Source organism: Myotis myotis, unplaced genomic scaffold (genome assembly GCF_014108235.1).
Source record: "Myotis myotis isolate mMyoMyo1 unplaced genomic scaffold, mMyoMyo1.p scaffold_m19_p_7, whole genome shotgun sequence".
Classification (NCBI taxonomy): Eukaryota; Metazoa; Chordata; class Mammalia; order Chiroptera; family Vespertilionidae; genus Myotis; species Myotis myotis.
The window spans coordinates 66,940,108-66,950,790 of record NW_023416379.1 but is presented as its reverse complement, the minus strand read 5'-3'; the positions used below and the strand labels follow the sequence as shown (position 1 = coordinate 66,950,790).

Sequence of the window (10,683 nt, the reverse complement as noted above, 5' to 3'; positions counted from 1 at the left end):
TTAATCATGAAAAATTACTGGTGTCATCCTCTTATGTCTGGGCTCTTTGCAAGGCCTTTGAAGCTTGTCCCATCATGGGACTGAACTTTGACTCTGAGCTGGCCTTGTGACTTGCTTTGGTCCGTAGAATGAGACTATGGTGGTAGAGGAGACTATGTACCTGTTCTGAGCCTAAACTCAAGAGGTCTTTGCATGCTTGCACTCTGTCTTCAACCCCTGTGATATCTGGGTTCAGGCTAGCCTGCAGGAGGATGAGTTATCATGTGGAGGAGAGATGAATTGTTCCAACTGAGCCACCATATTACCAGCCTATCCTTCTGATGTGAACACATGAGAAAACGCAGCCGACCCAGCCTATCTCTGATGAACATCAATCAGCAGACTCATAAGCAATAATAAATGGTTATTGTTTTTAGCTACTGAGTTTTGGGAAAGGATATTATTATGCAGCAATAGCTAATGATAAATGCAGTAAAGAAACTGAACACAGCCCTGGCTATTGTGCTCAGTGGTTAGAGTGTCAGCCCACACTCTGAAAGGTCCTGATTCCTGGTCAAGAGCATGTACCTGGGTTGAAGGTTCATCCTAGGCATTGGACAGGGCACATGCAGGAGGCAACCAACCAATTGATGTGTGTGTGTGTGTGTGTGTGTGTGTGTGTGTGTGTGTGTGTGTCTCTTTCCCCTTCCCTTCCTTCCACTCTCTCTAAGAATAAATGGAAAAAATATCCTTTGATGAGGATTAACAAACAAAAAAAGAAAGAAAATAAACTGAAGACCACTTAAGAAAACCATCTATGTCACTTACTATGAGATTGTCATTTTAAAAAGATACCACCAATATTAGACTGACCTTGATGGAGAAAACAGATCTTTGCTCTACTTCAGATGGCACCCAGCTCCTGACGTAGCCCGCATCCCAGGGCTGGGGCCAAATCTGAGTGATGGCACCACAGCAGAACCAGCTGAGCAGTGTCCACGGCTGGGGACAGGATTAGCATGAGAGTATCAGTCTGGCAGCCAGTGCAAGCAGGTCTTTAGATAAAAGGTAGTGGATTTTAACATGCCTGTCCAGACACTAAAAGCTGTGAGGTTCTTATTAAAAATAAAGAACTGCTCTACATAGGAAAAGGAAAAAAATATTCTGTAGTTTTTGGTTAACTCCTGAAGTGCTTAAAAATAAGTATAGATTTATGAGCTATCATTATTTCCTTCACTAGCTATGTTTTATGACTTCTCATAATGACTTAAAAGGGGTTTTATAAACATAGAAGTTTACATTTAAGATAGGTAAAAATGGGTTTATGGTAAAATAATTTGACAGCAAGAATGTCCTTGACTATCAGAAAATAGGTAAATCTGTCACCTCTGATAGAGAACAGAGTCTGGCCAAATTTATCTTACCTTGCCTTAGTTGAATAGTCAAAGCACTTTACTTCATTTGCTATCTTAGAATTTTTTTTCTTTTAGGTCAGCACAGATTAAAGCATGTTACAGCACAGCACCTGAATAAATAAAATACTTGAATATATATATATAATTTCAGAAAGGAAGAAAGAGGGAGAGAGATATAGAAACATCATTGATGAGAGAGAATCACTGATCAGCTGCCTCCTGCACACCCGCTACTGAGGATCAAGCCAGCAACTAGGCATGTGCTCTGACCCAGAATTGAACTGTAACCTCCTGGTTCATAAGTCGATGCTCAATTACTGAGCCATGCTGGCAGGGCAATAAAATACTTTTTTGTTTAATTTAGTTCATGATTTTCTCTGAATTAAAATTGATACCTGTCTGAAACAGAGACAGCTTTAGTTCATATTTTTCTCTTTCACCTATTTTTATCTTGTAAGGGTAATTATTATGTTTGTGACCAGGTGTCTTTGAAGTGTCTGCTTTGCCTTGAGCATCTATTCAGATGGTGATGTAGGGTTGAAAACATGTGCTTAAAAATATTTGTTGAAAAAGTGATTGTAGACAAGGTTCCAGAGCATAGTGGATAAGAGCCTGGACTATGCAATGAGATGGGCTTTGGAGAAAAATCCTGGCTCTGTGAGGGTTTGGTTCAGAGCCTTAGTCCTAAACTGTAAAAATTAGACAATAGAATTGTTGAAGGCTTTTAAAAAGATAAAATATGCAAAACACTGTACCTAGCACATGGTGATTTGTAAATGATTCCATGAGAATCTCATAGCATAAGCTAAATAAGTTCCAAGTTGAAAATAAATGTTCCCGAAAGAGGTTAGAGTGAAAAACAAATTACAATTTTGTAGACATAATGTACTAGCTAACCATTTATAATGTACCAATGGTGAATTACATTTATAATTTTTTATATTGGATTGGTTATTTAAAAACATTTAGGAATTAGAACAAAGTTTTACTAGGTCATTCTAATAATAGATTAAACAAAGTTGTGTTCTAATTTTCAATAATGAAAATTTACCTTAAGTTTGGAAAAGGAGTGAAGAGTACCTATGATGAGGACATTTCCAACTAATTACAGTCCTGTCTTGACACGTTGCTGTCCCCAGAATGTCTGTTCTGGGAGTTTTTTACAGGGGAGAACGAGTTATCCTGTGATTTTTTTAGCAGTATTATAATTCCCTTAGGTATAATCCCCAAATGAACATACCATTTTTCCATACAAACTCTGAGATTTAGTCTATACTTTGTCATTAGAAAATTATATGTCTTCAGTTACATAATCTTCACAGACCTCATATCAACAAAATATTTAAAGATTAGTTAATTTATTGTATTGGGTGCTTTGGCTATTATTAAAAGAGAGAAGACACAATTCTAGTCCTCAAGGAGTTTACAATCAAATCGGAGAGACAAATACAGAGGTGTGTGTGTGAAACAAGGTGAAGTAAATTGTTTTTAAAAAAGTGTGAATTGTGCTCTGCTCCTAAGAGGCAGGGGAGGGGTTGTTTGGTGGGAGGAGGCCAGGAAAGGAATCCTGTTATAGATAACACCTAAAATAAGCCTGAACGACTGGCAGGATTTTAATAGCCACTTTGGGGTTCAAAAGAAGACAGCAATGTGAATGAGAACATGAAGAAAGCATGGGACATGTTTATTATGTGGTTACAAGTAATTATGTGCACAACTGAAGAGAGTAAATTGAGGTTACACTATTTAGGGTCTTGAATTACAGGGAAAGGATTTAGTTCAGTAGGAAATCAGAAATTTCATGTTCCTCATCTGAATAAGGAGGAAGTGGGCTTGTTCTCTGTTAATTCTTTCAATAAATATTTATAATAGAAAAAGTAAGTTCATCACTTCACAAATATTTAGTTACCATGGGCCTTCCAGTGCTATGATTCTATGATGATTTGTAAGTATGTGTATGTGACTGACAAAAAAAATGACTGTATTTCATTCACTGTAATTTTTTGACCCTGACACTTTCACATATGAACAATTTCCCTCTCCTTTGAACTTTCAATATTTTGTCTCTACTTTGTCTATTGCATATTGTATTTTCATTTCACATTACCATTCTATATGCACACATGTCTTCTCTTACTTATCAAATGTTAAGTCCAGGAGGTGGGGCCCATGTTCAACCCATCTTTCTATACTCCACAGGGCTCTGTTTACGAGGCTTTAAAAAATATGTGGAGAATGAGTGAACAGTTTAATTAATATCTGCTTCCTAGTGAAATCACTAGACTAAGTTTAAATGTTTTGTTACATACTAATTTTTACCTAGAAGATTCTTACTGGGAATGATTGAAAAGAGTACCTGAGAGGTGAATTTCTTGGCTCTTCTTAACACCACTGTTAAGAAGAATTTGTTGGAGATATATATAAAACTCCACACTTATTCATGTTTGTTAGATTTTTATTATAACAGTAATACATGTTTATTGTAGAAATTTCATATAGCACAGATAAGCAAAAGGAAGAAATAAAAATCTCTCACAACCCTAACTCAGAAATAAGTTACTGTTTTAAGAGTTTATGAAGCAGATTTTACATGCATTTTTAAAAGCTTTTCAAACACATGGCTCATTAGAAAGACTGAAACTCCTTTTAGAGTTATTGAGACTGTTCCTCATTTATGCCAATCACTAATATTAATCTGGAAAAATGGATAGGAGAAAAATCATTCCTTTATACATGTGCTTTTCTTTGATACTAATTAAATTGAATATTTTTTCATGTGTTTTTTGTATTCCTTTGTGAATTGCCTCTTCAAATTTTTGCTTATTTTTCTACTGGGGTATTTCTCTTCCTCCCTTTTAAAAATGATTTCTGAGAACTGGATGTGTATTAATAAACATTTTCCCCAATCAGGCGTTTGCCTTTTACCATATCTCCTTTCAGAGTCACCCCCGATCTCTAGATGAGGGTCTAATAAATTGAGTGAAAGTCATATCTATGATCATCTCTTCCTCTCCCGTCTAAGCTGAGTCAATGTCATGAGCTAGACTAGAATGTCTTCCAGGAATCTGGAAGCAAACATAACAACCAGTAAAATATTATTTTCTCTATGAAGGGGATTATTTTCAGAAACAATAGTAGAAATAGCATTTAAATTTTAAAAATGCCTTACCTTACTTTTGATGATGCCTAAAAAGTTACCACTTAGATGATAACTTTCTTTTTGCTCTTAAGACTATCATATATAGTACTGGCCTAGAAAGAATAGACCGCGAAGTGCATGCTAGTGATGACAAGTCAGATTTGGTAATTACAGTGAACAGTAACGTCTGTTCATCTGCTATTGAAGCAGTGAAGTATTTCCATGGGCTATATATGGAAGTCATGTATGGCTATGCCCCATAAATTCAATAAAGAATGAACACTTTTATGGTTTGGTAACTAAGAAATTAGCTGGGGGCAATGCTGACATTCTTCTTGGAAGATGGAAACTATGAAGGAGGAGAAAAGTGAAATAAATTACAAAAGGGGAAAAAAACTACATGGCTGGGGAATACAAAAGTACACACACACACACACACACACACACAAAAGAAGAAGAAGAAAAGGGAAAAATAGCATCAAACAAGAGATTGAGAAGTGAGGCTTAGAAAAAACACATTCTTTAAATTTCTTATCAGGCAATTATCAAAATCCAGTACAAGTTAACTTTAAGTCATTTAAATTATGTAAGTGGGCATGACAAATATGGAACAGTTTTTTTAATGCATTAAATGGAATTTATCTCTAATTTATTTTACTGGCATAAAAATAGTTGAACGTGTCTTTCATGGGTTATACATGTAGAAAGCAGTTTGTTTTTGAAATTAATTTTTTTTTTTTTTTTACGTACACACACGTGTTACAAGCCCCTCAAGCTGTTCACCGGAATTCAAAGTCCTGTCAGATTTTCCTGTTGTTTTCAGATGATTGTTCACCAGCGATAGCTTCAGAAGCAAGTGGAAAGACTGGTCATTTACAATTTTATTTGGGTTAGATACATAAGAGGATCTTGATTAGACATGAAGTCACTTGAAAATTCAATTTTAAAAAATTGGATAAAGGACCATATCCAAGGATACAATAGTTTGTGATCATGAAACCGATCCAGATTGGAATTCTTTCCTAAAAGAAAAACACAGGAATATTTACTGATTTGGGGGATGTTGGTATATCTAGGAACAAAGCGAACAACAGATAATAATGATTTCAAACCCTATTTATTCAATTCTCACTTTCTTCCAAAAACTTTAAACATTTTGAGTAGGAAAAGGAACAAACTTAAGATACAAACAAAAATATAAGTGTTTGGCTATTTTAAAAATAATTATGAAATTATTAAGATGTTTTCAAAATAATGCTTTACATTTAAAGGTGGTTTACCTGTACTAAAACACAAATTAGAGACACAATTTTGGACTTCCTGTTAGATAGTTTGCCTTAAATAGTATCAATTATATGCAATTACGATGCATTTTCTAGTCTATTATAGAAATAAACCCTGGGTACTCTTATTTCAATTTACTAACAATTAAAAGGTAAAGTTCAATTGCTTAGAGAAAATAAAAATCCAAACAGCAGTAATCCTTTTTAAAAACTTAGCAAATGATCACCAAAAGTCTGATGAAAGTTTGTGGATCATGTTTTCAAATGGCCATTTGAGCAGCGTGACTCATGTGATAGCCTCCCTCCTCGGCCTCTTTCCATAGTCAACCAAAAATTAGTGATGAAAATCACACAAGAAGGAAATACATCAGTGGGTTTTAATTCCTGACATATAAACATGGTTTGCATCACTGTGGATGTAAAGCTCTAAAACTGCAGGCATTTTGATTATGATGAAAGACAGGATTAAAAACCACTAGTTGACTCTTAGACAGTTTCACTTCAATGAAGTGGAAGCTAGCTACCTCCTAAAATTTTTAACATTTTAATTTTTTGTGAGATTGATTTCAGTTATTTCCTGGTGAAGCGTATTTCTATGCTTTAAGGTAACTTTTAAGCTTAATGATTTTCACCATTATGGATCAATAAAATGTATCCTACTTTCCCCAACTGGGATAATACTGAACTAAAAAACACTAAATCAGTATATCTCTTTTCTAACGACTAGATCACTTTTTGAAATTCGATATTGGTTCTATTTTTTTCAAATATATATTGTATGTGTATATATACACACAATTATGTACATATACGCACACATACTCTATGTACATACATACATGTATGCATATATCTACAAATATACACATATATTTACTAAATGCGTATATCTATATCTACATATGTATGTGTGTATATCTATATATACTCTACACACACAAATCTGTAGACAAATGTCACCTTCACATATTCAAAGCGATCCCAACGGGTTCAAAATCCAGGAAAGATACGATATTTAAAATCACAAAATAGTTTTGCGCCCTGAGACAAACCAAGTCACACAAACCTGTAGAGAAGAGCATGATTGGAAGGCAGGCTCTTTTGATTAACTTTATGTAAACTGAACTCCCCCCCAACCCCCCTCCAAAAAAGTGAAAAATGAAACATCAATGCTATCCTTTTTTAGCTCAACTGTTAAAAAGCCAATTATCTACCTGTGAATGTCTACCAAATAGAATACTTTGAAGACATTTCATAATCAGAAGTGAGAAATTGAGCACCTGGCATCCGACCATCATTCTATCTGTTGAAACTGCAAATAAAACATGAACCTGAAGTGCATGATTTCCAGCTCTAAGGCGACCTTGTTATAATTGAGGGAGACCTGGGCACGAGTTGGCGGAGTCCTGTCTTGCCGAGTCCTCCGTCCTCGCCGAGTGGGAGGGTCACACCGGGAGAGACTAATAAGGGCAGGGATGCGTCCCCCTTCCCCACTCGCAGGGAGCTCACTCGGGCCACTCCGCGGCGGTGCGGCAACCCGGCTCGGACTCCACTGCGCCTGAGGGGCTCGCACACGCGTTCAAGGTAAGCTGCGCAGCTCTGCCACCGGCCCTTGCACTTCATCTCTCGCCCCCGCGCCGCGTCTCTGTCACCCCCGTTCATGTTTCTGATCATTTGCGTGCATCTGCTTTTCACGAAAACGTAAAAACGGTGCTACACATGGGAATCTGTTTGGGTGGATGAAGAACGCACACCTGCAATTACGCATTCGCAGAGGTAGCTTCCTGATGGGACCAAAAACGCTTGGCGCGACGTGGCCGCTTTCCTGAGCTCCACATACTGCAGTTCGTGTCCTACCGGCACCTAATGCAGGCGATAGGCGTTCTACTTTAGTTCTAGGTGGTGTTTCTGGCTCTGCGATGGCAAAGCGGAACTATGAGCACTGCTGATGCGGGCGAGAACAGGCATCAAATACAGAATAAAAATCATTCACGGAGTTAACTGCACCAAACAAACCGTATCATTGCACGCCGCTAGGTATTCATTTTGGGTCTCTGTCTAGAGATGTTACCCCGGGAGGCGAGAAGACATGTTCCGGTGCCTGGGTCTCCGACCCGGGTCACTTATTCCGACCCGCGGGTCTTCCTCCCAAGTGCTACTTCGCGGGATCCCGGGACCCCGGCCTCCCCGGCCTCGCTCGCCCGGAGCCTCCGGCCCCTAATTACCCTGCAGCGCGCGCCGCGCGGCCGGACCGAGCGCGCCCGCAGTCCCCGTCCCCGCAGACGCCGCCGCCGCTGCCGCGGGAGCGTCCCGGCCCGGCGCTCGGAGAACGCGGCCCCCGCCTCCGCCGCCTTCGCCGCGAGAACGGCCGCCGCGGCCGTCAGTACGCCGGCGCCGGGGCTGCCGGCGAGGCGGGGAGGAGGGAGGCGGCGCCGCGCAACCCCGCTGGGGCGCTGCAGGGTCCCGAAGAAGTTTGTTGGCCCGGAACCAAGCATGTCGCCTCCGCTGGGCGCACCAGCTCCTCCAGAACAGGCGGGCGTGTAAGCAAAACCTGCCCCGCGCAGGACACAGGGCGGGAGGGAGCAGGCGAGTTGCGGGGCAGGTGAGCTGGTCGGCAGGCCAGGTTATGGGAGCCTCGGAGAGACTCTGATTTGGGAGAGAGTGGAGAGGGTGTGGGAACACAGTGGGGCAGTAGCTGGGGCGGGGGCGTGGGGGTCAAAAGGATCCTGAAAATGCCTAGTTTCCATGGAACCATCGAGGAATTGCAGCGGCGAGTGACCATGAGCCACACTGGAAGTTGGAAATGGAAGGGTAAAGGGAAACATGTGCTGCCTGCTGCCACCCCCAATTCCAAGACGTCTTGGTCCCATCTGCTTGGAGGGAAGTCTGTGGAGCAGCAAGATGAGAGGATGGTCAGGAAGCTCAAGAGGAACGTCTATCAGCCTGATAATGGAGGGCATGAAATGTCGCCCCCCCCCCCAAACCCCTGCCCTCCACCATAACCAAAACAAAGAGAGAGACAGAGAACGCGCACAAGGTGCTGCTTATTCTGCTCAAATCAAGCACTACTGTAGTTCTTTAAGGGGTCCTTAAAACCTGCTCTGTTCAAGTGTGTGATCTTCTCGCATCCCCTGGCTGGTGCGTGGCGAGAAAACTCTAGGACCCTCTCTAAGTGCAGATCTTTGATATGTGCCTGTAGAGGAGGAGCTGGGAGGTTCCAGTGTTGAGATGGTGCAAAACGCACCTAAAAGCCTATTTTCGAGGAGAGCTGACAAGATTCTTTGAGTGGGAATATTTGTCTTGAGTGGCAAAAAGGAAGGGTGGAAAAATTCATTTTCTCCCCAGGGGATAGAAAATGGAGAAAGTAACTGGTAGGTGCTTCCATGAGGCTTTGTCCAGACTGATTTCTCAAACTGGTAGGGAGTCTAAGCAGCCTTTCCTGGGAAAGGAAGGTGAAGATGAGCAATAGAGCAAGGAGGTGAGCCTGAGCCTGACATGAACAGGTCAGAGAAAGAGCAAGAAGGTGAAAGAAAATCAAATGTGATTCTTATCACAGTTTGGACACTATCTCTGTATCTGAATCATCACCCAAGGAAACCATCTAAAACAGATGGGAGCCCATGATATTCTCCAGAAATGGAAATTTTCCATCTACTTTCTGGTCTTCCAGTTTAATCTCTCCTGCTGCAGTTTTAGTTCATCCCTCCCCACCACCACCCCCAGAAAAAAATGCCCAGGGGGTACACAGAGTATCCATTTTAGAGGCAGGAGAAGATATGGGGGCATTGTATTGTTAATCAGTGTCATATCTACAATTCAAGAGAAGAATGAAAAATAAACAGAAATAAAAACTAGCAGAACTTAAAGAGATGCAAATATATAACCTGGAAAGGATGCTGGAAAAAATAGAATGAATGTGACTGAGTTGGATTATTTAAGGCAGGCCATGTTGAGGACGTATATCTTAAAGAGGCAGAGAATAACAAGGCGTAGCAGAAGAGAGCGAGAGGGAGGACATTCCAGCCAGAAGGAATGGCATGTGTGAAGGCTTAGAGGTGGGAGTGAGTAGTCATGTGCCTGGGAAGGCAGAGAATCCAAACTGGGGTGAAACCTGAGATGAAGAAAGCAGATAGCACCTGCCAAGGAGAGATTGGAGAGGAGAGGCTAAGAGGCAAGGGGCTCTTTAGGGTGTTATTTTATAGGCAAGTGGCGAGATAATCAGGTAAGGAAATTGCCCATTGAATTTGTAAGTTGATGGAAAGATGTTGAATGCAAGAGTGAAACAATAGGTCTGTCTTATCCATGCATCCGGTTTATGATCTCTCTCTCTTCGAGAGAAATCAGATATAACTCACTAGATTGTAAGATTATTCGATCAGAAAGCTAGTAGAGCTCTTCAAATGGAACAACAGAAAAAGTTAATAAAGTGGGAAAATCTATGTATATATATATATATATATATATATATATATATATATAAATTTAAAAGTTTAAGTGGCAGTGGATTATTGACATAGATATATCTGTGGAAATGGAGCTAAAGAATTGAAATCTGAAAAAAATGTAGGTCAGTCGTGAAGGTTGAGATTGAGAATAGTTTACGTATAGGATAGAGAGGATGGATTAAGCATGCTCAAGGGGAACCTGAAGTTAGAGATCCTATAGGAAGCAGGCACTAGTTTTGAAGTAACAGAAGAAATAACAGGGAACTCTGAGAAAAGGTGATAAAGTTGACAAATTTTAGAGGAGTAGAAACGTTCAGAACCAAGGAATATATTTTCTGTGAAGAAGAGAACAACCTTGACTATATATTGTTGTCCCCAAAAGAACTGAAATTGCATGCACTGATCCTTTTAGTAATTTTCCT

General features: G+C 40.1%; 1 protein-coding gene across 1 annotated transcript in view; it reads left to right on the top strand.

Annotated features, from left to right (window-relative positions):
• Positions 1–7,321: 7,321 nt before the first annotated feature.
• The window catches only part of COL19A1 (collagen type XIX alpha 1 chain), a 309,008-nt gene continuing 305,646 nt past the window's right edge, over positions 7,322–10,683 (top strand). Inside the window, exon 1 of the mRNA XM_036318274.1 lies at positions 7,322–7,400. The gene's annotated coding sequence lies outside the window, so the exon portion shown is untranslated. The remainder of the gene's footprint in view (positions 7,401–10,683) is intronic.